Source organism: Poecilia reticulata, chromosome 11 (genome assembly GCF_904066995.2).
Source record: "Poecilia reticulata chromosome 11, P_reticulata-male-v2, whole genome shotgun sequence".
NCBI classification, from domain to species: Eukaryota; Metazoa; Chordata; class Actinopteri; order Cyprinodontiformes; family Poeciliidae; genus Poecilia; species Poecilia reticulata.
Window position 1 is genome coordinate 5,701,514 of NC_088840.1, and position 6,852 is coordinate 5,708,365.

The 6,852-nt window shown below is 38.1% G+C and overlaps 1 long non-coding RNA gene across 1 annotated transcript; it reads left to right on the plus strand.

Annotated features, from left to right (window-relative positions):
- The first annotated feature begins 320 nt into the window (after nt 1-320).
- Nucleotides 321-5,787, plus strand: LOC145553916 (uncharacterized). The gene is made up of 2 exons (XR_014089955.1): nt 321-1,153; nt 4,453-5,787. It is a non-coding gene; the product is annotated as an uncharacterized LOC145553916 (long non-coding RNA).
- The last annotated feature ends 1,065 nt before the right edge of the window (nt 5,788-6,852 follow it).

Sequence of the window (6,852 nt, forward strand, 5' to 3'; positions counted from 1 at the left end):
TTGCTGTATTTTTTGACATGGATGGGGTGTCAGCTTCACACAGCTATCTAAATGTGCAGCCTGAGCTACAATTAGACGATTCATCTTTTGTGATCCCGCTGCCTACCTTCTGGTATGACGACTATTAAAACAATAATTAAAAGTTATGTTGTTGAGGTATTTGACGCTTAGCTTCAACAGCTCCTTGTCGCTCTGTCGTCTTTGCTACGAACTGATGCCGACGAAACTGCTGAAAATGTTAATTTTAAGAAATAAATCTGGACAGCTGTTAACGCTCCAGGCACAGAAATGATGCACAACTCACAATGGTGCTATTTTCTGTCTAATGGTGTGAATAACACAGTGAGAAATGTTATAATATAACAAGAGGCAGATCGATATACTGTCAGCTGGGGGAAGAAGGGGAGAAAAAAGAACATGCACAGCTGGAGTGTGTTCCCTGGGTGTGTCTAATGCTCACATCTCCATAAAAACAATGCTGATGAGCGAGGAGGAGGCTTTTAAAGCTCACGTGATGTTTATTGCGACGGAGTCATTCTTTTAATGGCGCGCACGCGCACACAAACACTCATTAAGTTTACCACCTTCATTCTGCTCTCAGCTCAAATTCAAGGGAAAGGGAAAGTTTTATGCTTCCCATCGTCGCCACGGGCTTTTTTTTTGTTTGTTTTTTTACTGACACGACGCAGCCTCTTCTGTGATTAATGAGTCTCTGTGAATAGAGCACGCAGCTTTTAAACCAATTGACTGATGCTTTGACAATTGGCCGTTGACGAAAATGAAGAAATTGACGACCAAAAGCTCTTCATCTGACCGATTTCCTAACCGATGCCGTCAATATGAAACATCCAACGGCTCCGAAGAGTTGAGGTCGTTGTTTATTCGAACATACAACGCGCTAGATGCTCACCGGAGGCCCTACTCCTTCGGTGAGTGATACGTCGTGCGTTCGGAGTCGCCGCTCTTTGGCACCTGCTTTCGTCTATAATTGATGGGCCGGGCCAGAGGACATGTCAGAGCCACTCGGCACAGCCACTGACAAGGCCACACAGACCGGCAGGGAAGCACTTCGTTTCCTCAGCCCATCTGCATTCGCCGCACACTTCACACGTTCCCGCTCTTCTGGGATGGACAGTCACGCTGGGAGGTGGAGGTAGGAAATGAAATAGGAATGGAGGAGCAAATGTGTTGACTTCATGTCCTGATTTTAAGATATTTTACATTTTTCTGTTGTCGTTGTGCTCATGGTTTAGGGGTTAGATGTAGTAGAAAAAAGAAGACGCATTACAATTAAAGCCTGGACTTTAACTCGTGAATTTAGATTAAATTACATAGATTTATTAAATAGCACAATTAATAGCATTTTCTTTTTTTCCCGACACATAAGTTCCGCCTGGAACCTTTGTATTGTGTTTCTTTTTATACATAGTTTATATTTTACGTAACACTTTCATGAACTTTGTAGCTGAAGGCCATCTTGGAAGGTCAGAAACACATTAGACATTTCTTTAAGTGTGACTTTCAAGAAATATTTTATAATTTTTTTTATGGTTATGTAATGTAGGCCAAACGGATTTTCTAAACATGCAGACGGTTCAGCAAAGCGCAGTTTTCACCACATCCTGAAAATCAGGATGTACGAATGACCTCAAATGATGGACTTGAGCGAATCTAGCTTAGCAATATCAACTATCAAAAACGTAAAGAATCTTCGACCACTTTATATTACGGTAAACTATATATTCATAACTATATTCATTTCTGGTAAGATACTAAGATAGATATTGATATTTACTACAGTAGTTACTTTAGAACTAGGAAAATTGGCTTAGGTAATGTAGCTTTTAGCTAATACAAGCTATGACAGACATGTAGCCTACATGTATGTTACTACATGTACTTACTCTGCCAGTTACCAGAACCTTATTATTCACGGGAAGAGTTCGTACGTTCTTTACGAAGCCCTTGAAACACTGATTGTAAATGTTACCTATAAGACTTTTAGTTTGTCCTGCTTACTTTGAAAACCACCATAATTAGCAAATAAATGTCATCTAATCTTCCTTCGTTTACTTTTACAATAAAGGCTGATTTTAATTTGAAATATTGGAAAAAGTGTGGATATGGAAGACTCAGCTGGAAAAGTTACAAATGCTAACATGAGACTTGCGTTTTTCAAGTTATTGTTTTTCAGCTATCGGCTGAAGAGTCTGGATCACCGGCTTTAATTCATCCCGGTGAATTAAAGCCATTGGGGAAGTCATTTCCCTCAATGGAGAAATGACTTCCTGTCTGTTGAAATGGACCAAATTACTGGAATGATCTTCGTGCAGGAAGTGGGCCCATACTTTGAACAAAAATGGAAATCCGAGAAACTGCAAGGCTTTAAATTATCCATTGTGCCCCAGCGCATCGATGGGAATCAGAAACATCAGCAGAACTCACACTTTGCCACAGCCTCAATCTATCTCTCCTGCACAAAGCTGTGAAATCTGAGCAAAATATGCTGACTCAGCAGAACAGCTCCCCTTTCCCCAAAACCTTTACTTCCTAACCAGGATTATCCCACGACACGATCTGAAAATCTAACTCTGAAAAATAAAGAAAAGGCTGTTTCCCAACTCGTAAGTGAGTTTGGATGACAACATCGTCCAAAATCATGGCGAGAGGACGAATTCGCCGGCTGCGCTTTCATTCACTGTCAGGCTAATCTGATGTTTTGAAATATTGCCAAACAGAAAATGTTATGAGGAACATATTCTCTCTCTCTCCCACTACTGAGTCATTTCTAAGTTATGCAGATTCCATTTTGTGCGTTTTTTCTTTGAACAGCCTGTGATGCATCAGCGGACTCATTATTGGGCACTGACAGCAAATTCTACCAAAGACTTCCTGGTAGGGGCCTAATGATGAGACGACACACCGTACAGAGTCTAACAAGACGGGATTTTACGGAAAACAATTAATTCCCATCTTTCAGAAGTTTGAAGCTATATCTGTAATGACTGAAAAATACGTCAGTTTTATTATTTGCATTTGTCAAACCAAAATTACTTGGAGCAAACTCCCAATTGTTGATATTCATCAGAGTAAAAATAGTCATAATTCCTTTTATAGAATATCCACATATACAGTATTTCTTCTAATTTCTGGCTGCCAAAGAAGAAACATAGCCAAGGTCAAGATGACCAGTTTCATGCAACTTTTGTTTTCTCTATATATTCTGTTCTTTGTTCTTGTAGGATTAGATTCTCTCTGTGGTATTTCTTTATTGGTCTCAGCTTTCCTGATCTTCTTTCTGAATGTTATCTCACCCCCTTATGCTTCTTATTAACCCACCTGCTGCTACTCCCCTGTCAGAGCATGTATGGTTGTTTGCTCTTGCCGGTTCTCGTTTTTTTTTTTTTTTTCATGCTTATAAGAATATATTGTTATATATATTCTTATTTCTAAGAGCTGTATTTTGGTCTTCCTTTGAATAACTTCATGTATCAAAGAGAATTAAAGCATTTGTTCTGTAGTTTCTATTGTTTCATTGCTTCACTCGGAGCTGTCTTGAGTTGGATAGAAGAGTTCACAGCCTGCTTTAACGCTGCATAGTTTTGCATTACAATGACAACATTGCTGTCTTTTCTGTTTTGCATCTTTAATTCAGCAGTTTGAGCTTTTTCTATTAAAAATAACCCTCTTTGGGAATATGAAAATGTTTTTAAAATATCTTATGCAATGAAAACTCTCCTGCGCTACAATAAGCACTTAAAATTAACAAAATTGTTCTTTCTTGTCTTATTCTCTATTTTGCTATGATAACAGCAATACATCTCCCCCCACCCCTCTCTCTTACTGTTTTACTTTATTGGTTAACATGCTGTGGTCGTTAAGTCTTTCACACATACACAGCGACGAAGAATAAAGGCTAGTTGGCAAATACTGCTTTCCAGCTTTATTACTCACAAAATCATTATCAAGAGCTGACAACGTCCATTTAAGAAAAATCCAAACCATTTTATGTTATTTGCTGTCATCCTTTACCGTTTCTTCGCCGGCTGTGCAATAAATTATAATTAGCAATATTGAAAAGACTGCTTAAATTAAGAAAACGCATAGCGTGATTGATGGTGAGAGGCTGAGGCTGAATTAATTCTCCCACCCTCTTCTTATTTTCATGGCTTATTTACGAGCTGCTACTCAAATCAAATGTTCGGCGCTTTGCAGGCTGTTGTTTGTTCACACCTCACAAGTTCTAAGTTGTTCTAAAATCTGATTATCACATGGTGTTCGCTGGTTACTTTAAAAAACTTAAAGTCACGTTCTAGCATCTAGTTCACTTTCATACCGTTTCAATCAGATCGGCTACAAAAAGGTAAAATCTTGAGAAGGTGAATTAGCATGTTTTGTGCATTACGACATAGAACCATGGCTAACTTATTAACGTCACTTTTCTCCTTTTAGGGAGATTTTCACCTGATGGTCCGAAAACGCCAACATTTGTTTCGTTTTCAGCTGTGCCGTGTCAAACAAGCCAAACCCTTTAAAAAAACCTGTTACCTGTTGTGGCGCTGCACCAAGAACCAGTGATGGAAACAACAAAAAAACACCAGAAGACGACATTCAGCGTAACTTCCTTCTTCATGAAATGTAAACAAAAGTGGTGTAGCATTGGATTTTAATACAATCACATTATTTTGCTCTGTCAGTAATGCTACATAAATCACTTTGAACTTTATTTGACCATATTTTTTTCTCTCCATTTTTATTCTTTGTGTTAATAAATAAAATTACACTCCTTCTGAGTCAGTAATATGGAGGACACTTTCACATGCCTCATAGAAGGACATTTGTTCTATGCATGTGCTGTGCTGCGGTTTTGCTTCATTGATTTTGCGTGCTTACAGTCAGGTACAACATATGAATTTCGAGCCGATACAAGATTCCCTAATTGCGCTGTTTCCAAGCTTTTCCTCAACGTCTCCCTTTACTTTTTAATTCCACGGTGCAGTCATGGTAGGTTATCTCATTTGAAAAGTCTCTAACTTGCGGTGCAATCAAATGAGCCCCATGGGGACAAAGCTAGCCTTTTCAGTTAATAATATGACAGTCAGAGTCATCCCTCCTCCAAGTCTGTCGGAAAACTCCTCTCAGGGTCAAGAATTAAGGGCAACGTAGTTGGTGGTCTTATTAGTGGGTAAAGTTGATGGCAGAACTACAGTCGAGATTTTGACACTTGGAAATTATTTTAATCTCTTAAAAAGTTTGATTTGCTTTGATTTAAATTTTTTGTAAAAAAAAAAACAAAAAAACGAAAAACAAAGGTGCGAAACGGTTCTTGCAGAATGGACCTTGCAACATGTACCTGACACTTCACAGCTTTACCATCAATGTATAGACACACTGAGGTCTAATTAAGGTTGACTTGGCATTTGGTCTGATTTTCCCAGAGGAACCGTACGATGCCATTAGATGAATGGAGTAGAGCCGTGTCCGAACTGTCCTGTTCCAGTCATTATCCGGTTGCACTGGGAAAACCGCTTAATTAAACATAAATTATTTAAATTGCAAACAATTCAATTAGAAAGGCAGTAATTGAAAACAATTATGACCCTACTTAGAACTCTAGTCATTCTTGGACACTGGTATAGTTTTGGTGATGTTGTGTTTGTTTGTTTGTTTGTTTTTTCCAATTCAACCATCAGATCAAAAGGTAGAAACAGAGAAGAAACCATTTTTTTAATGAAGTCCTGATGTTACATGAAGCATAATAATAAAAATACCTGAAGAGAACTTCTATACTTTTGCCCTGTCGGTGTATAAAGTCTTTCATAAATAAAGTTGGTATGGTATGGTATATGCATAGGGACAACATGTCAACAGGTCTGGATTTGAACCCTTTACTTCTGCATCACCACACTGCCCACTAAGGCTCCTCGCATAGATTATCTAAACACACATTCTGTTTTAAAACCTTTATTCCTGTTAATTATAAAGATTTTTATGCTTACATCTTATGTAAACATGGCATTTTTGATTAAAATATTAATTCAGCTCTATACAAATCCTTTGTGTACTTAATGAAAGTCTCTTAATCCCTGCTAGAAGGTATTTTTAATCTAGCAAACAAGCTGCACTGGAATGCATTTTCTAATTTATCGAATATGACTAAGTGTCTGGACATGTGCATTGATGCACACCTGTGTAAATGTGCAAATTTATCTTCTTAAGAGACGTGTGGTTATTATCCATAAATTTGAAGTTGTGTATGAAGTTTATAGCTGGAATTTGAGATGTAGATACATGGAATGTTATTTACAGTGTATTTCTAAATGATGCATGTTATCTTGATGTGCATGTCTTTTATGGGGGGTTTGTGTGTGTTATTTATAAAATTTTGGATGTTCATGCTGCACCATCTGGCAGGATGACAAGCAGTGGAAATCAGCTCTGGCTGTAATTGGATGCTCTTACATTTGTGTTATTCGAAATGTACCGAAGAGGCACAATGTCCTTCTTCAGTAAACAAAACTGAAGTTAAATAGATAAATTGATGATTTTTGCTGATAGGAACAAGAAAAACGGAGCATAAATTTTATACAGGACCGTTCTGTTGGAAATTGTTGGGCTGCGTCTGTCAGAATATTCTAATCTACCATTTCTGGCAGCTATCGCCACCTTTCCTAATTACATTCACCGTGATATGAAAGCAAGTGAAACAAATCTGTGAAAACTACTGTATGTGTTTTCCTTGCAGCCAAGAACAGTAGACGAGCTCACCATGGGAAAGTGTACATCTCAGCATGGGTGCGTTTCGCTTTTCAAAGAAGATGGGGAGTGGAAAATATTAATGTTTCCGAAAAT